The sequence below is a fragment of the Alligator mississippiensis genome, chromosome 2, assembly GCF_030867095.1.
Source record: "Alligator mississippiensis isolate rAllMis1 chromosome 2, rAllMis1, whole genome shotgun sequence".
In the NCBI taxonomy this organism is placed as follows: Eukaryota; Metazoa; Chordata; order Crocodylia; family Alligatoridae; genus Alligator; species Alligator mississippiensis.
The window spans coordinates 43,320,623-43,344,250 of NC_081825.1; the positions used below are offsets into that span (position 1 = coordinate 43,320,623).

The 23,628-nt window shown below is 39.9% G+C and overlaps 1 long non-coding RNA gene across 1 annotated transcript in view; it reads left to right on the top strand.

Moving 5' to 3' along the window:
• The first annotated feature begins 419 nt into the window (after positions 1–419).
• LOC109281398 (uncharacterized) overlaps positions 420–23,628 on the top strand; it is a 140,056-nt gene continuing 116,847 nt past the window's right edge. The window contains exon 1 of the long non-coding RNA XR_009459749.1: positions 420–730. This is a non-coding gene — a long non-coding RNA (uncharacterized LOC109281398). The remainder of the gene's footprint in view (positions 731–23,628) is intronic.

Below are 23,628 nucleotides of genomic sequence, written 5' to 3' on the forward strand. Positions count from 1 at the left end.
TCACACTGCCTGTCACCTTTCATTTTCAAAAGTAAAGCATTCATCTTTGTTAACACTAAACTTTCCTTTAAGGCCAACAATTATTTTGCCATCCAGTGGCTTTTGATCATGATGTTGAAATTGTCACAACCAAATTAAGTACTGCCCATGCCACAAGCAAGAAATATATTAATCAAAACAGTTTTAGTCTATACAAGGTAACTAAGGGTTAACTAACAAGATGAAAATAACAGGTTTTTTTTTTCTGCGCATGTCAAAAAGAAATTTATTACTGCGCCACTAACAGAGATAAAAACTTTTGCCTTCTTTGCTTTATATAAATCATTGTAAGTGGTCGGAATGACAGGGGAGTGTCCGGGAGTGTTCCTAAGATAACACCCTAGCGAAGACCACTATACAATTGGCGATTCTAGTTAAATTTATGACGTGGCGAAAAACAATTGGCTAATATACAAATAAAACCCATCTTCACTTCCGTGAAGAAGGGGGGACCTCCGTACGAACCTTGGAGACCTCTGATCACACGTATCAGAGTAACTGACAACTTGATCACTTGCCAGTGCCCCCCTCGCGTCTCGAACCAATCTTAAGATATAAATCACCGACCTGCCAGCCCGATTTTTTCTCCGTTTATCTGCCCGACGAAAGACTTTCATGCAGACCGACCTTCGAACCTTAAGCTGTAACTAATCAAATATCTCTGACCTCCGTCTTTCACCACCTTAACGGCGTGAGTAAATAATCTTGCTTTGCAACCGATAAGCGTCTGTGCCTAATTCCACTCCAAGCATCATAAGTACCCGGCTGACAGCCTTCAAAGGTCTCGTACCCTTCACTGCAGTGCATGGCAGTGACAGAAATGTCCTGTGTATCTATGCTTACTGTCGCCTCTCAATGACCTTTTTTGTAAATTGCTATATCTCTATCCATGTTTCCTTTTTGTTTCTCCCTATGGACATTATGTTAATTTTTTTACTATTTCATTTATTTTCTCTTTCTTTATACCGTCAGGATAATAGTAGTGAATGATCTAGCTACAAATGGTCTTGGTTTTACTGTATTAGTAAATACTTACTTCATTTTTACTGACTTCTGTCTAGGCTGTCTCCTTATAGACAATCTACCCCATTCACTTGTCCACTAGTTGAAATAAAATGACCAAGTAATCAGCTTTATGGCTTATTTAGTCTTCAGTACTTTAATATTAAATCTGACAAATATTATGTGCTAAGCTATGTTATGAGGTTCAGGTATATTCGACTGATATTGTGTTCACTGACCTGTCAAAGCTTTTGATTTGGTTAATTGCTTGAGAAATTAAGAATCTAGGGTGTTGTGATCAAGTGGTAAATTGGTTTTCTGGTTATTTAATTTTCAGCAAACAGATGGTGAAACTTCAAAGTACCTTATCACAGCCTCATAAGATGACTTTTCAGGGTCCTTTTTTTTTTTTTTACCATAGCCTCTCTCATTCAGTAGTTCTGTAAATAACCTGCTATAGGTTGCAACACACAGAGCACATCTGCACATGATATTAAGGTGCCTGAAGAAACTCTGGTATAGTTTGTGCTGGAGTGTATTGCCTCTAGGCACAGCATCTTTATGTGTGCTCAGGACCATAGCACATTGAGCTGGGTCAAAGAAGCCCCAGCTGTAGAGAGCTGGGGGGTCAGCCTGCCAGCCAGGAGCTGCTCCGACCCAGCTCAGACTGTTGCAGAGGGGCTGGCTGGGGCTCCAGTGTGGGGCTAGCTGGTAGGCAGCCCCCACACTGACACACCCTCATGCCCCAGCTGGCCCCATCAGTGTCTACACAAGCATTGCAGTGCAATAAATAATGCTGCCACAGGATAGTACTTGCATTTACAGCTACTAACCTGTGGCGGTGTTTATTAGTTTCCTGCAGCCTGATACGGCTACATGTGTAGATGCTGAGACTTTACTGTGGAGCTAATTAGGCAACTCTGCAGTAAACATCTCATGTAGATGTGCTCACTGACAATTATTTACTTGCATATGTCACTACATGATACTACAGTTCATTGCTGTAGAGAAATTAGCAAATATGACCCAGTTTTCAGATACACACAGAATATTTACAGAATAGAACATATGCCATGATAATGTCTGGTCCCCTTAAACCTATTTGCTGTATTCTACTGGAAATGTTATTGTGATGTATCATAAAACTATTAACATCTCTCTGATGTAGCTATAGCAGTAATTTAACTTACAAATAAACTGATTTTATTTCTATAACAACAATGGACTTTATCGGACTATGTGAAAAGCATGCCCCCAAATCATTTAACAAGGTATTAGATTACTGGAAATTATGATGTGAAATGATAAGCTATTGGTTTTGTTTAAACATTTACTGACCTTCCATCATTTATTAATCTATACAAAAAAACTATGTTGGGAACATAATGTTTATTGCGTAAGCACAGAAAAGTCAAGAAATATCAAAGATAGCATTGTCCATGAAACCTTAACACAGTTCATGCATTTCAAGTCTTTGATTACATAAGCATTTTTTCTCAAATATTATTGCATAGTGATTCTGTATGCTACCATGCAGGATTTTTGTTGTTGCTATTCTTCCCCCTAGAATCTTAGTGATATATACACAGCTTCTGATAATTTTGTGTCCTTCCTTTACATTCTTATTGCTGTCATTGCCATAGTGGTCCAGTATAGTTTATAAACTAAAAGGCAAATCCTGTCTCACCTCTATACACCAACATATCATTATATATATATATACATATATATGTGTGATGTATGTATAAGAGATGTTTATCTTTTATATGACTTTTGGGTTGTAACAACACTTGCAGAATCACCTAGGTTCATACTTGCTGGAAATAAAATGGAGAATTAGGAGAGTCCAATAAACTTAGGCCTAATAAACCAGTAAAAAGGCACTTTACACAGGGAGCAGGACACTCAGATTCTAGCCTCCCTCCAAGGGGTTTGAACCCACATCTTACACTTTATTGTGAAGTCTGATTATCAACAAGCCACAGGCTAGGAATCACCCAAAATATTCTTTGTCCCTCCTCTTGAAGGTGGCTCTCTGGGCAGCCAGGAGAGGAAGATAATGTGAAGCCAAAAGAAACAGAGCAAGGTAAAGAAAAAGTGGCTCATGAGGTAGACATTGCCATAGCTCCTAGTCCTGATTCCAGTGGGACACAAAGTTTATCACTCCTGTTTATCCAGTTCATATTACTATCATTACATGTGTGGTACAGGGAAGGCTGGTTGTGGGTAGGAGCCAAAACCCGGGGACCCCCTCTCTCAGCCAAAGCACCATTCTTTTGACTGAAGCATCCTCCCACTGGTGAAAATGTGAACTACAAATATTAAGCTCTGTGAGTAACAATATAATACGTTTTCTTCCTTCTGATGACTATAGCAGGGAGTCCAGAGAGTGGTGATGGGTAAATGCTCATCACCCCCTCAGGACTTTTCTTCTGGGGTCCTCCAGGGCTCCATCTTGTCATACTCCTGCTCAATATGCATATGAAACCTCAGGACAAGACTCTTCAGAAATTTGGAGTAAGGTGCCATCAGTATGCTGATGACAGCCTGCTCTACCTCCCCTTTTCTTCTGAACCTGGCCCTGCAATTGCAGTCTTTTTCCAATGCCTGGCTGCACTTGGGCACTGGATGTAGGTGAACCAACTAAAACTGTATCCAGACAAGACAAAGGTGATAGTGGTGGGCAGACGACTTGACTCGGGGGTGGCTGAGATGCTTATCTTTGATGGGATTCAGCCACCCATTGTCACTCAAGTTCACAGACTTGGGGTGCTCCTGGATCTTCAGGTAGCAGCTATGGTTAGAAGCACCTTTCATCAACTACATCTGGCAATAAGGATGTGACGCTTTCTTTCAGACTCTGATATGGTCACCATCATCCACACCATTGTAACCTCCTGGCTAGACTTATAAAATGTGCTATACATAGGGCTGCACTTGAAAACCATCCAGAAGCTGCAGCTGGTACAGAACTTAGTGGACCATTTTGTAATGGGGGTGAGTCACCAGGAACACAGAAATTGGGAGGACATAGCAGCAGAGTCCCAGATGGGTCTGCAGCACCACAAACTGCATGTGCCCACATGTGTTGACATGCCCAAGATGATCATTTTGATCCATAAGGGCCTAAATGGTCTGGGCCCTACATACCTAAAATATCTCCTTCTCTCTTATGTCACTTTGTGATCCTTTGGCAAAAGCATATGGGAGTTTGCTCTCTGCAGGTGCTCCCCATCTCCAGAGACCTATCCCTCTTGAGTTTCACTACAGCCCAACTTGGAAATCTTTCAGCAGTCCTATACGACCTTCCTATTGGACAGACAATAGGAGCTGGCTGGAAACTATCCCATTTACTGGGCAATTCCCAACAAGCTCCGGGCTGCACGTGCACACTGGGACAGTTCCCAGCTCTGGCTTTGTGAGGAAGTCTGCACACACTGCCCAGAGATAGCTGGGAACTGCCCAAAATGGGACAATTACTTCAGGTAGATTACTCCAGAATAAACCCATCCATCAGAATTTGCATGTGTAGATATGTCTAGTGTGTAGAAGGAACAATAGGATTATGCCTATTCCTCATTCTTCTGCACCTGTTCTCTCATTCTGGAGTCTGCAATGCCAGTCAACCACCCTGTTTTCTTCTGTGCCAGAAATCATGGATATTCAAGCATATTTTCCATTATTTCATCTTCATTCAGTCTCTTCTACCCAGCAGATAACATAGACACTGAAATCTGTCAATCTTAGTTAGGATTTGTTCACTGTTTGTTCTGACTGACCCTTATATAGCAAGGTATTTAAATACTAACATCAGTGGATCTACTCTTTCTCAAAATTAAACACATATTTAAATAACTGGGTGGGACAGAGAAAAAGAGAAAAATGAACAATCAGCCTCCCTAGTTAGATCTTGGTAGGTCTTACATCTAAGTGATGAACAGATCTTAGTGAGCTCATTTGAGAAGTTTCCAATTCAGGAAGTAAAATCTACAGACCTTCAAGAACTAAATATATTGAATAATGTTACTATTGTTAGTGCATCCATTTAAGATTGCACACAGACTAAATAAGTGGGGAAAAAAGTGGGAAATTAATAATCTCTGCATACATTCAAAATTAAAAAAATACTGTAACATTATTTACCATATATATGAGACATTTTAGCATCAATACATATACATACATACATACGTGTGTGTGTGTGTGTGTGTGTGTGTGTATGTATATGTATAGATGCTAAAATGTCTCTGACGTATATGCAACTACATAGGGATGAATACCAAACCCATTGAAATCAAAGGGAGTCTCTTCATTATTTTTATGAGTTCGAGGTCCTACTTTCCTGAAGATAATTGTCCATATTGGAATAATTGATAATATATAAGAGAAGATATTAAATTAGTAGCAAATTATAACAATGTTTTCTTACAGGATCCAGAATGTGGAATGTATTTGTCTCTGTATGACTAATTAAAAGATACCAGTGGCATAGCAAATATATTAAATACAGCTAAGAGAAGATTTTTCCCCCGTTGTCTCTAAATATAGTAACATAACACTGTGGTATGCTATCAAAAACATTTGTCACCCTTTCCATCTGGTATATCTGTTTTGCCTACGTTAAAAGGCTAGCAAAATGTACTAACCTAGAATACCTGCTGCTGTGTGGACTGAAATTGCTGATAGGAAAAAATATAGAAAAATATGTTTGAAGCACCATTTTATATACCCTTTTTCTGTTGTTCCACAGACTGGAAGATTCTTCAGCAGATTTGGGGGAACGGGGGAGGGGGGAGAGGAGGAGGGCAAGGATATTCTTTCCAAACAAGAACAAACTCATTAAAAAGATTTGGTGATATACTTCTAAGTGTATCCTGTTGTTAGGGTAACTAAAGTTCTAAAAATAATTTAAATAAAAGGACATCACCTTAAGAGCTGCTTCAAGTAGTCATAGCAACTGGGTTCTTTTTTTTAAGTATGTATGGTTCATAGAGCTTTTTCCATCTGACCTTAAGCTTTGCAAAAGTAATGTATTATCAGCTTTTTAAAATAAAGTGCATATATTTATTTAAAGTCATAGTACAAATTGAGGATATATAAAAGTATTGCAAAATAAGTTCTGTGGAGAGTTTTTCAACACTCACTTAAGAGCATTTCAATATTTATATTGATTCCGTCTGTATTGAGAAGGTACATAATACTATGGGGGAGTATTACAAATAGTAACACCAAAATCATTCCCAGTTAATTTAAAAATCACCTTAGACTATCATACTACATGCATTTTATAGAGCAGTTTTCAAACATTTATTCCCACCATGTATTTACTAGGTGGTATGGCTGGAAATTGTTTCATGGATTTGGTAAATAAAATGGTAACATAACATCACTTAATTTCCAATGTTAAGAACCATCCATTTCTATCCCTAATTATTGAAGCTTGTCAGACCTTAAAGTGCAGTTATATTGCACTTATACTATTATATTAATAGTATATTATATTAGTATTATATTAATAACTATTTAAAAAAATCATACACAACAGAGATTTCACTCACCATTCTGTTGAAGTACTTCTGCACCAAGATGATTACCTGGTATAACAGAGTAGTGAAGCAAGCCCTAGATCTATGTGTTCTGTTATACGCATCTATTTAACATGATACTTAGTATTCAACTTCCTGACCAAAAAAACCCCAAAACAAAACAAAACAAAGAAAAGAAAGCAATAATAATACACTTTATTCACATCAGCAGTGCAGGAATAAATACAACTAAGAAGGAATTAACTGAATATTGTTCTGTCTTGTACTTCATTGTCTGTATTGTTAACTAGGCCTCATCAAAAGTCCACTGGAACTTGTGTAAGGACACTCAGGACATCTTTATACGTGCTTCAGAGGTGGTAGGGGGGTGCTTTAAGTACAGCAGCTCCAAGAGTGCCTGGCCCTGCATTCCACAGCACACATAAAAATGGCCATAGACACAGAAGTTTTCTCTGACCAATAAAAAGAGTGCCTAAAAACGCAGCTGTCTGGAAGAACTGATAGACTAAATCTTTGAAAGAAAGATAATAATAATGAGATAATCAAACTATTCTCACATGGAAGGAAATGCCTCATTGGGATGAGAGATGGAGATTTGTTTGCAATAAATTATTATCTAGAACAGCCCATCTTGGAACCCATAAGACGAAAAGCACTTCTAAGCATAATCTTGAGCAGTACAGAGGACCTGGTTCAAGAGGTTCATAAGCCACTCTCTCATCACAATTATCATTACATAATTAAATTCAACACCTTAGTAGGAAAGAATAAGTAAAACAAAATCCATCACACTAATATAGGACTTCAGGAACAGAAAACAAACCAAAAGGAAGCAATTATAAAAGAAATTATAAAGTTAAAAAAAAAAAGAGTCAGAAACATAAAAGGCCTCCAGGCAGTCTGAAGGCTGTTTAAAAATGCCATATAAGAGTCCCGGGAAAAGTGCATACCAAAAATCAGAGAGTCTACCAGGTGATCCAGTAAAAACCATGCAAGATTTAATATCAGATTTAAGGACCCTATCTGAGGCAAAAAGATATTATTTAAGAAATAGAACCTGTGTCCAAATAAGGAAAACGGGAAAGCATACAAATTCTGGCAGGTCAAATGAAAAATGAAATATGGCAGACCAAAAAGGAATTTGAGGACAATCTTGCAATAGACCCTAAAGTTAATGATAAAAACTTTTTTTTAAAATACATGAAAAGCAGGAATCAGCCAGGGCTTTTAAATGACTAAGATGTAAAAGATGCATTCAGAAACAATAGAGCCATAGCAGAGAGAGTAAATTATTTCTTTGCATTGTTTTACTACAGTAGATATTGAGGAAATTTACACACCAGATCAAGTCTTCCTGAAAGATACATCTGAAGAGTTGGATCAAACTGAGCTATGATAGAGGCAGTTTTAGAACAAATTAAAAAAAAAATCAAATGCTAATGGACCACTGGGACCAAACGGTAGTTACCCAAGAGTTCTGAAGTAACTCATCCAGCCCTCTGACCACTATCTCATGCTTCTCATCCATATGGACACAAATGACATGGCTCAGAGTAAACCTGTCCGGGTCATGAGTGACTACAGGGCTCTGGGGGATGGGCTCAGAGGGTTGGAGGTGCAGGTAGTTTTCCCCTTGATCCTTCTGGTTACGGGTCATGGGCACAAGAGAGAGAGATGTATTGAAGAAGTCAAAAGAAGACTGCAGCATTGGTGCCATTGCAAAGGCTTCGGCTTGTTCAATCACAGCCTGCAATTCAGAGAGAGAGGCAATTGTTTGTTGGAAAGGGATGGCCTCTACCTCATTCCAAGGGGAAAGCAGCTCTTCTCAACCAGAATGGCTGACCTGTTTGACAGAGCTTTAAACTAAGATTGCTGGGGGATGAGCAGACAATCACTAGTGCAACCACAGAATCAGCAGGTCAGGTAACACAAGGGAACTCACTCCTACCCCATCCCTAGGATGGGACTCTTCTAAGAGAACAGGGAAGCCCAGGGCTTTTGATGCTAGGCTTAGCTGCCTGTACACAAATGCCAGGAGCATAGGGAACAAACAGGAGGAAAAGCCCGTCTGCTAAGTAAAAATGAATACAGTCTCATAGGGATAAGAGAGACCTGGTGGGACTCCACCTATGACTGGACAACAGGTATTGATGGCTATTCCTTGTACAGGAGGGATCATGTTGCAGTAGATTTCCCTAAAGCAGAGATTGGCACCCAAGGATGTTGACTTGAGACACTGGATTAGAATACAGGAAGAATGTGGTGAAAGGGATATAACTGCAGGAGTCTATTATAGACCTCCTAAGCAGGAGGCAGAGCTTGACCACGAATTCTGTAAGGAAACATGGTCGTCACGGGTGACTTCAACCACCCTGACATCTCATGGGGAAGAGCATTCAACCAAATCTGATCAGCTGCAGAGCTTCCTCACTTGCATTGATGAGCTCTATTTGACTCATGAAGTCTACAGGCTGACAAGAGGTAAAGTCCTTCTTCAAATATGTGGGAAGTTGGAAAAAAACCAAGGGCAACATCGGACCCTTGCTGAACCAAATGGGGCAGTTGACAACTGACACCTAGAAAAATGCTAATCTCCTTAACTATTACTTTGCTTCAGTTTTCCACCAGCCCAAGGGCATTACCCTGCCTGACAAGATGCAGGACTATCAGGGTAAGGGTGATCATACACTTATAATTGGTAAAGATCTTGTGAGGGAACAGCTTGAGAGGCTGGACATCCACAAGTCAGGTGACCCAGATAAAATGCACCCAAGAGTGCTAAAAGAGTTGGCTGAAATCATAGCATGACCAATGGTGAGGATATCTGAGAACTTGTGGCACTTGGGAGAGGTTCCAGAAGATTGGAAGAGGGCCAATGTGATGCCTATCTTCAAGAAAGGAAGGAAGGAAAATCCAAGGAACTACATGCCAATCGGTTTGACCTCAATCCCTGGAAAAATCTTGGAAAAAATCATCAAAGAAACCATCAACAGGCTAACAGATGGCAACATTCTGAGAGAGAGCCAACATGACTTCATTGCAGTTAGGAAACCTCATTTCCTTCTGTGACCAAGTGATGTATCATCTGGACAAAGGAGAAGAGGTTGATGTCATATATTTAGATTTCAAAAAAGCCTTTGACTTGGTCTCCCATGATGTCCTCATGGTAAAATTGGGAAACTGCAGCCTCAACAACCTTATGGTTTGATGGCTGGGGAACTGGCTCCATGGTCGGACCCAGAGAGTGATATTTGACAGAACCGAATCAACATGGCACATGGTGACCAGTGGCATCCCCCAGGGCTCCTACTCAGACCAGTACTCTAACATATTCATAAATTATCAGGATTTGGGTGTCAGAAGTGGGCTGGCTAAGTTCACAGATGACAGCAAATTATGGGGGAATGCGGTCACACTAGAGAATAGGCTGTCCATTCAGACCAACCTGGACAGGCTCACAAGATGGACAGATCCAAACCTAATGAAATTCAACACAGAGAAATGCCAGGTGCTTGGGAGAAAAAACTCACATCATACTTATAGAGGCTCAACAGTGCTGCGCTCACTAGCACCATGACCAAAAGAGACTTGGGCGTGATAATTGACTAGAGGATGAATGAGCCACCAATGCAATGCTGCAGCTGGCAAAGCAAATAAAACTCTGCCCTGCATCTCCCAATGCATCTCAAGCGAGATGCAAGAAGTCATCTTCCCACTTTACTCAGCCTTGGTGAGGCCACAGCTGGAGGACTGCATTCAAGTCTGGGCTCCACACTTTAGAAAGGATGTGGAAAATCTTGAGAGTCCAGAGGACAGCCATGCACATTATTAGAGGGCAAGAGAACAGGCCTTGTGAGGAGAGGCTGAGGGGCATGGGACTCTTCAACCTGGAGAAAAAAAGGCTCAGGGGTGACTTGGTGGCAGCCCTATAAGGGGTGTGGCACCCTATATAAGGGGTGTGTTCCCAGAACTAGGAAAATGTCTGTTCACCAGGGCACCCCAAGGGAATTCAAGATCTAACAGTCACAAACTGCTGGGAGACAGTATTAGACTGGACATAAGGAAAAACTTATTTACCGTCCAAGTCTCCAGAGTCTGGAATAGAGTCCCCCCAGAAGTGGTGCAAACACCTACTCTGGATACCTATAAGAAGCACTTGGTTGCTTATACTGCTGGGGTGATCTGACCCCAGCTGACTTCCTGCCACTTGGCCAGGGGGCTGGACCCAACGATCTCACAAGGTCCCTTCTAGCCCTAGATTTCTATGAAATCTATGAAACTAAAATGTCAAATTGAAGAACTGTTGGTAATAGTATGTAACCTATCTTTCCAAATGACCTCTGTGCCAAAAGACTGGTGGGTTGCCAACCTAACACACATCTTTAAAAAGGGCTTCAGAGGCAATCCTTGGAATTACACACCAGTGGGCAGGTCTACACAAGACACAATGTCAGCTAATCTGCCATAGCTCATTGCTGTAGTGAGGTAGTGTTGCCAGGCATGAACCAAGACAGCAATGCTACTGCACAGTAGCAGCTAAAAATAACCATGCTGTGATGAGACTGCAAAGTAACAGCTGTGCAGTTTGCCACATGTGTAGACATGTCCAGTGACTCTCACCTCAGTCCCTGGTGACTTAATAGAATCTATAATAAAGAATAAACTCAGCAGTCACATGGATAAATGTGATAAGCTGGAGAAGAATCAGCATGGTTTCTGTAAAGGAAATCCTGTCTCAACAATCTGCTGTAATTCTTTGAGAGTGAGCAAGCAACTGCATGTGCGGATCTGCTTGATATAATGTATTTGGATTTTCAAAAAGTTTTTGATTAGGTTCCTCACTAAGGGTTCTTAACAAAACTGAGCTCCCATGGAGTGGATTGGAAAGAAGATAGATGAGACAGGCATTTCATATCAGTATCTTCCAAGAAAAATCTTTAACTTCAGTCAAGGATGGAAAATACTGAGTGGGCATGTCTACACATACGATTAATGTTCCGGCTTGTTTTGCTCCCCAGTGCGCAGTTAAACATGCGCCCAGAAGCAAAAAACTCTGGAGCATATTGCTCTGGAGTTCATTTGTGCTGTGCACATAGAGCGTGGTTAAAGAAGCCTGGGTTGGCAGGGGACGTGAAGGGTGGTCTATGTGCTGCAGGGGGCGGGGGGGGGAAGCGGGGGGGGCTGGCTGAGGCACAAGGGTGCATCTGTGTGGGGGCTCATGCCTCAGCCAACCACTCCGCAGCATTTGGAATCCAGCTGGAGCAGCCCTGAGCTGACAGGCTGATGCCCAGGTCTTCTGTAAGCCCGAATTGCTCCAACAGGGCTCCACGTGCTGCAGAGGGGCTGGCTGGGGCACAAAGGTGCTTTAGTGTGGGGGCTGCCTGCTGGATAGCCCCATGCTGAAGCACCCTTATGCCCCAGTCAGCCCCATCACAGTCTATGCATGCACTGCAGCACACAGAACAACACCACAGAGGGGTAGTACTTGCATTTAGCCAGACTACTCTGCAGCAGCATTTATTAGCATACTGCAGACTAACAGGGCCTCAGGCATAGACAGTAATGTTTTACTGCACAGCTAATTAATCAGCTTTGTAGCAAACATTTCATATAGATGCACCCAGTGAGTCCCTAATGGGGGGATATGGGTTTAGGGAACTGAGTATCAGACAACTAGGCAACATTTTAAAGGTGCCACAGGCTGAAAATACTGTATCCTCCTTCCTGAGCCTCATTCTGGATACCAGTCATATTGTAACTTAGAGGCAGTGGGATCCCCCAAAGTATCTATCTATTTACAATACTAGCTGGATGCCAATAATCTTATTTTCTAAACATTTCCAGGTCTGCAAATTGAGTATAATATCATTGGTTCCCCATCACAAACAACAGAGATATCACAGTCATGACTGTTAAACTTCTGTGAGTATTTCTGCAAATTCTTTGTTCAAAGAACATTTAAAATCATGAGTACTTCCTGCAACTAGAAAGTACATAGAGGAGGGAATTTGAGAAACCAACACATATAGCTTTTCTGATCCATGTGTGGCTTAGAAATTGATGGCCACCCTGTGTTGGATTGGACACAGAATGAGCAAACAAAACCCTGTCTAATGGAATGATTAAATGTTTAAAATGATGTTTTAATTCAATCAATTAAAAGAATAAACAGCATGAGCTTGATTGAATCAATTTAAAGAATTACACAGAAGCCAATGTGCTTGTCAGCAGGGGTGAAAAATTCATGTATCACCTACACACAGCTTGAATATTGTATTTCTCAATTAGATATAGCAAACAACCTTTTACTCTATCACAAAAGGGTAGTTCTTGAGTTAAAAAAAATTTAGTTCAGCTTTTGAAACATTTGCAGTTAATTAAAATTTAGGCATCCGGCAACCATTGTCAAACATTTAATACGTTTGACAGCTTGATTAGTTTGTATTTGTTGAGTGTCTTCCATAAGTAATTTTAAGTAAGTCACTGCTTAATAGATTAAGATTTAAATTGGCTTTTAACGTAAATACTTTTAGTGTAATAGATTAATGGAAACATCTGCCTTTTAAGAAAAAATAATGTCATTTCTGCATGCCATAGATGCATTGTAAAATAAAATAAATTAGAAAGAACTATAAACATTTCATGATAGTTACTTTTTCATAAATACTTAAGTTACAACAAAATGAAAGCACAGAAACAAAAGCATCTAAATCCTAATATAAAATTGCAATTTTCAATTTATTTATTAAGGATTCTGGCTCCCAAAGACAATATAACACCCATATGACCATAATATAAATAAGTTTGAACAAAGGAACCAAACTACAAATATTATACTAAAAATAAAGCCCACAAATATAAAAACATTATTAATATAAATATACTAGTAAATCAAAACATGAATCTATAATATTGTTCTAATATAGAATTGCTTTTATGTTGTGTTAAACATTTTTGTTATTTTGAACAGTCAACCGTAAATATCTGAGTTTTTTAAAACTGTCCCCCTCAGTTTTTGCACCTAAAGTGTTTCAAGCTGGGTACCAAAATTGGAGACAAGCTACGTACTAGATGCATTTTAAAAAATAGGCTAAAATAATGTAAACATATGTATAAAAGTATTAAAATTAAGGTTTGGGAGGTATTTATATCCATCTACTGTGCCATTATTCCTAATTCACTGAATTAACATAACTCTGTGAACCTTTAGAGCTAGCTTATTTTCTAGCAGCTGGGAATTTTGCTTATCCTGCTTTTTAAATAAAATAAAATATCATCTACAGGTGCCCGAATCATACTCTGAAACTCTTGTTATAGGTCTGATTGAGTTACTCTATAATCTTTGATTGTCACAGTATTAACTTTTAAAAGAGTATCCAATATTTTAAAGATTCACCTACAGAATGAATATCTATATAAAATTGTAAGAAATAAGTATCTCTGTTTTCATCCTTTTAATTTCATAGTGAAAGATGCCAACCATTCTTCATAGTCCATCAAGTTTAGAAAAAATAAAAGATACAAAATATTAAATTCCCTGAGGTTGTTTATATTTTTTTTGACAATGCATATTCTAATAAGAATGTATGGTCCTGGATCTCACAACAGGTCTGATCAACTAAACATTAATTTTATTAATTCAAAATACAAACTAAAAATGTGTGTATTCTAAAGCAAAAAGTGTGCAAGGAAAAATAGGTGAATTAAAAATACTTTCAAAGGACCTTGACATAAAAGGCATTTTTGAAACAAGGTGGAATGACAAATGTCAACAAAATATTGTATTGCCTGGATATAAACTATGCAGAATATATACTTTAGGGACTAACACTAAATCTGAATAATGCTACAAAGTATATTAAGGTGATATTTCTGTGTAGAAAGGCTCATATATACAAATCCCAAGTCATGAGAATACTAATATACCTTTAGGATTTTACTATGAAACCTGCAAAATGAGTGGTTACAATCTAGTGTTGGCATTAACTTCTGATCATTCTCTCTAGAGGTTGCTTCCTACCTGAGAGGAGTGTAGCTGTGTCTAAACCCCATTATGACTTGAAGCATGATAGTCCAAGGACATGGATAACTACTGTTCTTCAAACTCGAATATCAGATCTCCAAGTGACTTCCTGGATAGATTACTCTACCTTTGAGAAAAGTAGCAAAGGACTGCCCTCAGTAATACAGGACTTCTTTAGGGGACAAGGAGGGTAGTTTACACCAAGGGTATACTCTTGACAGGGAAATATAGGCAAAAATGATGGAAAAAAGAGGAGGAGGAGGAGTTAGAGGAGAGAAATATTTGTAATACACATGCCTGTGGTCAGGATGCCAGATTTTTAAACTATCCATATACTTTGGAATACACTGCTGCCTAAAACTAAAACAACATCCTGAATTACAGAATTTTTTATATGTACAAACTTAATGGAGCAATTTTCCACATTTTTCATTTTCAGCTTTTGATCTTCGGTTTTCTTATCAGAAAGAATATAAAAAGGGCACATAAGAATTAGCCTCAAGTAATTCTGAAGGACCTCAAGTTCTAATGCATCAAATATGTTGGATCACCTGATACTGTAAGTGTATAATTGCACATAATGAAGCTGATGGAAATAATTTTTAGTTGGAATAAAGGTCATCACAGCACTGCAGATACTAAAGGGGCTTTTTTTCCAGACACCAATTAAGGTCCTTAAAGGATTAGTTGATCAAGTGAGAACACTATTAAGTACCCCAAATTAATTATCAAAATAATTTATATTTAAATATACTGTATAAGGAGTCTAAAAATATGTAATGCTGTCTAATATTAAGAGGAACATCTTGCTCTTGAATCTTCTGTGTTATGAAGGCCAGTCTTCTATACTCAGTTCCTATCTGTTGACCCAGGCAAACTCTGTATGTTTTATGTTATATGCAAATTCCTAAAGGAGCCGATTCAATGCATCAAGATGTGGACCAAAACATCTTGATAACAAATTACCTTTGAATCCTTTACAATAAATTTAGCATCCTATCATCATCTCCGATACTGTTCTATGCTTATATAAACCTTTTCCCTGCCTTCAGAAACTAGGCATATTGGCAAATCATGCAGTATCTTCCAAAGGTCATCAATCCATGTTGCAGGACAACAACAAGAAACAAGTTTTACTGTGAGGGCTCTTCATCTGGGAGTCTAAATCAAGAAACTGTAAGCTCAACAGTCAAGTTCTGATCCTTATTCATCCGTCCAAAATCAAGTGTAATTCTAATAAATTACTTCAAATGTTCACCTCTGGAATTCAGTTCAGAATCTGGCTTGATCTCTATAGCATACAATACCACTTCCTCAATGCTCTCAGGAATATTTACCCACCTACCTCACATACACTCCTGACCTACACATGCCTAACCTGTGAAGCCCCTCTAATGCAATTGCCCTACCTCCACTGCTTTAAAGCACACTAGAGAGACAGATCTTCAGAACAAAAACAGGAGACCTCCCAAAGTGCTTCACTGCTTCATTTCTGGTCTTGGTATTTGCAGAAGGTGAAGTAGACCTACCTTAGGTTCTGCCAAGCTACATTGTAAGAGAGTTCTGGTCTTTAATGTATTCAAGATACAAACCTGTCTGTCTGCCATATAATGATCTATAGCAGGGGTGGGCAAAGTATGGCCTGTAGGCCAGATCTGGCTTTCCAGGACATTCTATCTGGCCCACAGGGCCCCTAAAATTTTTAGAAAATACTTATGTGCTCCTGGATGCCTGTCAAAGATGACAGGAGCCAGGGGCATTAGGACCCGGGGGAAGCCATCTGCAGGATGCAGCAGCCCAATCCCACCCCACTCCAACCATTTCCCTGCCTTCTTGCCCCTGCACTGCTCCAGCATCACGTGGCTCCCGGCTGCATCTCTGGATAAGAGGGCACAGGGCCCACACTGGTACCCCAGGGTGGTGTGTGTGTGTACATGTGTGTGTGTGCATGTATGTGTGTGCATACAAGAATAAGAGACAGTCAAAGGGGGCTTTCCTCACTCTCCCCAGGCTACACACCTAGCAGGGAAATTCTGGGACAGCAGGCTCAGGCGTGCCAGTCTAGGAGCAGCCTGAGCCTGCTAATTAAGGAGAGAGAAGGGCAGGGCCAGAGAGGAAATGTAGTGCATGTTCGGCTGGGGACTGGATGGAGGCTGGAGCTGGGAATCTGCACAAGCCCCGGGAGGGGAGTGAGGCTGTTTGTGCACCCTGGTGAAGGCTCAGTGAGGCTCAGCCCTGGGACAGTGCCCCAGAGTAGCTAAGCCAAGCAAGGAAGCTGGGGGAGCCCCAGGCCACAGCCAGGAAGCTGCACAAGCACCAGAAGCAGAGTTGGGCTATTTGTGCGCCCCAGCTGAGGCAAAGCCCCAGGAGAGAGTCCTGGAGAGGCTGTTAAGCCCAGCTGCAAAGAGGACAGCAATGCCAAGCATGGCTGGAGAAGACTGTATCCTACTGGACAGGTACCCCATGGGGAAGTGTGGGCAAGTGAACCAAGAAGTATTGCTAAACAAGGCAGGGCAGTAACCTGGCCCTGGATCAAGAAAAAGTGAGAGAGAGAGAGGCAGCCAGCAGTAGACCAGGTGATCCGGGTGAAGAGGGACCCTGCAGAGAGATGGAAGTTGAGGGCCAGGACAGGCTGTGAGGCAACCAGTGGCACAAAAGCCCAGGATTGTGTGAAAAAGGGTGGAGACACAAGGGCCCCTAGTACAGCTTCAAGGGCATAGCAAGAAGCTAATAAGCCTGCAGAGCATAAGGTGGTGAGGAACAAGGATGTTGCAGTGGCTGCCAGACAAGAGGTCTCATCCCCATAACAGTGGGACGGACAGGTGAGAGGCAATCATCTGTAGGTGGAGCCTTGAGATGATAACATTCATTTAGACCCTGGATGTAGTAAGGGTGGGTTGGAGCCCAATGAAGAAACCGAAGATGTGGGACCTTTTAAGCTACCTACGGAAACTATCTCCCAAGAAGCGCATCAAGACATGGCAGGAGAATAGGAATAATGATCAGAACCTGCAGGTGACACTATTTAGGATCTCACTCTGACATCACACAGGGGTAAGGCACCAATTAAGAAGGTACTTAAGCCCTACAATAAGTATCTGCAACAGTGTGTAGGGAGCAACTGTGTGTGTGCGTGTGTGTTGACCTGTTGTCCACACACACACACACACACCCACATGCTCCCTCATCACACACCTGTCCATCCCCACAAAATCACCCACACCCTCCCCCAAACCTCACATACTCACACACCCACAGCCCTCCACAAACCTATACCCCCCCACAATATACAACAGTAAGACTTCATTTTAAGCTATTATATACAATCACAACTATGTACAGTACACAAACACATGGAAACCAGGACAAAATTTTTTTTTAGATCAAATTAATGAATGCTTTAGATGTTCAGTTTTTAGAATATAATTTGGTATTTTTCCAGTTCCAAGATGGCAAAACCTGTTGGGGAAAGGAGTACTTCCAGGTGCAAAGGGAGGAACCTTTGGTGAGAAAGGTCAGGGGTTGGGGGGCAGGACTTCCAGTCACAAGATGGCAACCAGGGGTAGGGCACCCGTCAAGGGGTGGGGCTATCCATGCAGCCCTCGACAGCTTGCCAAAACTCAGTAAGCTGCCCTCCAGCCAAAATAACTGCCCACCCCTGATCTATGGTGATAGAGGCTGCTACAAAGCCCAAAGGAAAAAAATATCCTCTTTCCTTTCTGTAGCTGAATTAGACATTTTATACTTTTCTTAGGCTGCAAGTTTTTCAGGGTAAGAACAAAATGATATATTAGTAGAATGTCCAATCCTGGTTGAAGTGCTGTGTATACTCAAACATATAAAGCTCTGATACTTTACAAGGTTCCAGAATTTAATCTCCAGTGCTATTCTTTTTTATTGGTGTAGGCTGGTAACATTTTTACTGCTACATTCTGCTACTACTATAAAATTAAAATTGAAATTATTTATTTATGGGGATTTTTTGTTGTTTCCATTTATGAAAGTCCATAACATCTAGAGGAAGCAGTATGGATTTTAAACATTTGTCTAATGGACAAAGAAAATAATTATCAATTCATTTTACACAAAATTTAAATTTGCTACCAAATCACAGTATCCCATGATTATAGAAATACCATTCAACTGCTCACATCATATATCAAATATCTTAGGTCTTGTCCCTCAAGATAGAGGAAGATTTTAAAAATTAATTTCATTTACCGAGACCCTGATTTTTTTCTTAATGTTCTTTTTATGCCTTTATAGCAGGGACCCTAGCCCTGTTAAGAAACTGAGAAGGGAAGAATAGTGGTTGGACAATGGGTATAGAGAAGGTAGGTTCATGTCAGGGAGTCAGGGGCATTACCCCTTTAAGAGGATGCAGTGGCCAGCACACAGCCCATCCGTTAATCAGAACATAAGTCACTTCTGTGGATGGTGAGAGGAGACAGGCAATTGGCAGGCCAAAAAGGGCCCACAGATACTTAAACCCAGTGGGAAGCCAGGAACAAGGAAGGAGAAAGGGAGAGACCTGGCAGGCAAGGTGAATAAGCACTTTTGGGACTCTACGGGGACTTAGGAATTCATACGTTTTAGGCATCGGAAGCTCCAGTGGCTCAGATGCTATTAGCCCAGGAGGAGTTGCTAGCAGCAGCAACTCAACATTTCCTGTTAAGAAGCTGTGTCTTAGTGAAAGGACCACTGTTCAAGTGGTAGCATTCTTTTTCTTCAATTTTGATTTAATTTACTGTGTTATATGCCAGAAAGAGGAGGGACAGCAACTGCTTACATTTGTTTGCTTTGTTGGAATCAAGCAGAGGAGCCTTAAAGCTTGAGGTAGGGTGGCTGTCCCAGAAAAGAGACTCCGACCATAGAGATTTGCATGGCGAGGCCCAGAAGACTATGCTGAAACACCGAGCAAGAGGCTACCCTGCATCTGCTGGCAGCCTCCGAACTGAGGAACCGTAAGTTACCATCAAGTCATGGCAGACAGAAACTTGGAGACAGTACAGAGGCAGGGTGAACTTGAATTGACTGGCCCAGTTGCCCAGGGACTTGTGAGCCCTGGGCTGGTGGATCAAGCCTCTCACATCTTTTGATATTTTTCATACACTAATTAATTTTTGCACAAATTTTCATGTTTCATTTTGCTGCAACATCTACTAAACCAAATGTGTCTGCAAAGAGCAAATTCTATTATCTCATGAATGCAGAATCTTCCTCCCTGCACCACCAGTCCCTCAGTTGCTTAAGATTAAATACTATGGGCCTTGTTACAAGGTAATTTTGAATGGCTCCTAGAGCTCTTATCACCTGGATTATCTGCTGTTTAACACATTAAAGGGGCTTAAAGCACTCGTTACATGGCTCAAAGTCATGCTACTCCAGGGCAGGATTATCTCTTGATCTGAACAACTCAGCTCCTATTTCATTAAGGTATGGCCACTCATCAGAGGTGTGTGGCTCAGATTGAAGGTGTGACTCCTTCAAACCAGCACTAAACTAATCAACATTTGTGTGGCTCATAGCACAAGATGTAACAAAGCTCTATGTCACCTTCACCTGCCTAAGTGACACTTACATAACTGCATATCTACAATTTTGGGCATCGCCACACATTGGAATCTATGTTGCTGTGCTTACCCCACGGTAAGTTTCTGAACATTCTCAGAAGTCTGTATATTGGGAGATGCCTTGGCAGAATAGAATTACCTGGGCAGACATGTAACATGAGGCTATGCCCAAAACTTAGTCACAGACAATAATAAAAAAAAAAGAAACCAAAAGAGAAAGAGCCCCCTTACCTTTCACTCCAGTCACAGAGTATTTAAGGCACTTGCTCTGGGAGCCAGTCTCAAGTTCTAAACTATCCAGATGGGTTTTGAGTCAGTGGGTGCGTCTACACATGCATTTACGCTGGCTTAAGTTTACTGTGCAGTAAATGGGAATAGGCCAGCATCTACATGTGCAGGCATTAAGGTGCATTAATACTGCATGTGGACTGACAGTACTTTTGGTTATGAAGCAGTAAATACACACATGTAGACTCACCCAGTATCTCCCGCTTCCCAAAAAAGTGCTCTAAATGTGAGGCTATATCCTGAAGCAGTGCCACTTGGCAGCCTGGAGGGGAAGATACATGGGGCAAGGAAGAGGTGTAGAAGCCAGCTTTATTACTGAATATTAAAAGCAAGACCGAATGCTTCAAAAGAGGACTAGAGTGTGTTCTGGGTATTGCATAGCTCCTGACCTGGTGATTGGAGCACTTTCCTAGGAAGTGGGAAATGAAAGATCAAAGTGGGGGGCTTAGAATATAGGCCTCCCAGCTGCTGGGCAAGTGCTTCAGCCCCTAGGCTACTAGGAACAAAGGTTTACTTTCAGCACATATGCACACTGGGCAAAATCCTATTCTGCCACAAATTGAAGTAGCATTCAAACTGTGTGTAAGTAGCAATAATTGCAGCTATATAAGAGCCACTTTGGTATGTAAAAGTAAAACAGGACTCAGCCCTTTATGTTTGGTATTAACTTTCTTCACTAGTGCTTAGCATCAGAAAAAACAGATTACATTAGCTCTCTTCCTAAATGTTCAGAGTCTTTCTAGTTCATATAAATTTGCCTCTGCTATTCTCATTTGTTTTCATGTGGTATATAAACAATGAGAAATCACTGACATCTTTTCTCATATTTGATTCTTATAGTTTGGTATTATTTCCTATGGTATCTATGGGGCACCTTACCATGCCATTTCCATGATCTTTGCCTTTTATGTTTTGGAGTTTTGGTCTTATGAAGTCATTATGTGGGAATATCAGTCTTTTCTTTTTTGGTAATTTGCTTCTGTGCCATTTTTCTTCATCACTGACCAGGGCTCATGTCTATTTGTGGCCTAGCTTCAGAAGACCTCACCTTCCTCCTTTCTCAAGGATAGCACACCTGTTGTTAGTGACTTAGCTGAAAAGTTTGACATGCTATTTGATCTTGTTATTTCCTTTTCTAATAGCCATTTTTTCATATCATTCCTTGTTCTTCTATCATCACCTAATTTGCAATATCTTTGATAGTTTCTAACTTTCTGCATCATCTGATTTTGCTTTTTTGGTTCCTCTTAGACAGGCAAACAGTCTAATAAAACGTTTGTTTAATAACTGCATACTCAGGGCCTCTCTTGGCTCATTAATTTGCTAGATTAGATATAGTTAAAGATAGCAGGCATATAAAGCAGAGAATTGAAATTCTTCTTCATGAATATGTTACATCCCCAAAATAATATCATAGACAGAATGCCCATGCCATCTAAACTGAACTAGGCAAGAAATAACTCTTACTCTAATCACACCTAAATTTCCACATTCTTCCTCTAAATCCCTAAAGCACTTTGATTTAATAAAATCAGAAATCATTCATAGAACAATATATTTGATTTGTTAATATCCTTTCTAGGAATTTTTTTCAATGTATTGTTTTGAATTTATTCATAATTAAGAATGAAAATCTCTTCTCCAATCCACAAGGCTAATCTCTTAATTGCTTGGGTTTCATAAAAGTAGCAAATGCATGATGTATAAGAGTTCCTGCACTACAGATAAGAAATTAATAATATGGACAACAGAAAAAAACTTCTGCCCTAAACATAGAAAAAAACAGCCCAGAGATTATAAAAACATGAATAAAACAATAATCTGTGGTTCCAAAACCTGTATAAATTAGGTATTGACTTCCAGGAACTGATTTTACCAAACATAGATATTGTTCCTTTAAATCATTTGTATTATTATTTTTAAAGTCATACATAAGTAGAAAATTAAAAAATGCATGTCTAAATTGAATATAAAATTAAAAGAAAAATAATTCAATATAAGGTTTGCCTGTAGAAAACATGCCAAAATCAGCCTTAAAACCTTTATAGTCTTGAAATGTCAACACAATATTCTTTACATAACTTGGCCACTGTTTCCAAAATAAAAGGAAGAAAATAAACATTGATTTTTTTTATTAAAAAAAAATGCATTGAATATTACAAAAACTAACCAAAAGTGAGATTTTTCCTGAGCATAATTATGATTGCAGTTAATTGGTACAAACTGCATTGTACAGGACTCCAGCTGTTTTGTTATATGAACTTGTCCAAATTTCATTCTTAACACAGATCAAAGTAGGAAAAAAATAGTGAAAAAAATAAATATTTAATGCTGGAGCTCTGTCAGAAATATTTTTATGTTTGAGGGCATGTTCTTCATGAATTGTAGACCTGCTCTTTAATGATGAAAAATAAAGTTTTCTAGAAAATAAAATATGCAATAGTTCTGAGCTGCATTAAAAAAAATCTCCACAATTGCACCCATTTTGTAGAGGTTTAGAATTTGAATAATCTGGAAGTTATGAAGCTTGACAAAGGGGCGTATTTGAATAATGAGATTTTGATAGAAGGTATGAATGCATGTTTATATGAAAATACTGACACTTCCTTGCAATGATCTGCCTTAGCAACATGTGTGCACAGCTCATTAAGCTCATGGGGACAAAAGCCTGATATCGCACCATAATGTAATCAACATATATGTATAACAAATGTATAACAGTAATAAAGTCTCAGGAAAAAAATGAGAGAGAACATTTTAACAGTTCTGAAAGATGCTATATTTGGTATCAAGCCTCCTGGAAAGTCCAAATACCTTGGTTACCATGAGTCTACTTGTACCTAATGTAACTTGTCTCTATATAAAAAATCATGATGAACATGTTAGAGCTGAATGCTGAGACCAAGTGCAAAAAAGGATCACTTTAAGCCACACAGGAACACAAGATGTAAATTTATGAAAATGTTTATGTATGGAACCTACTGATTGTGGGAGACATGCAGTTTTTGGAGATGGGAGAGAAAGTATTTCTCCTGAAGAATGATTTAGTGAAATAATCTCTGCCTTTTTGGCAGGGGAGCTCAGCTCCACAAATAATGGTGTGGGAGCTACTATCATCGGCTGCTTACAAACATGAAGAAAAAAATCAAAACAAAAC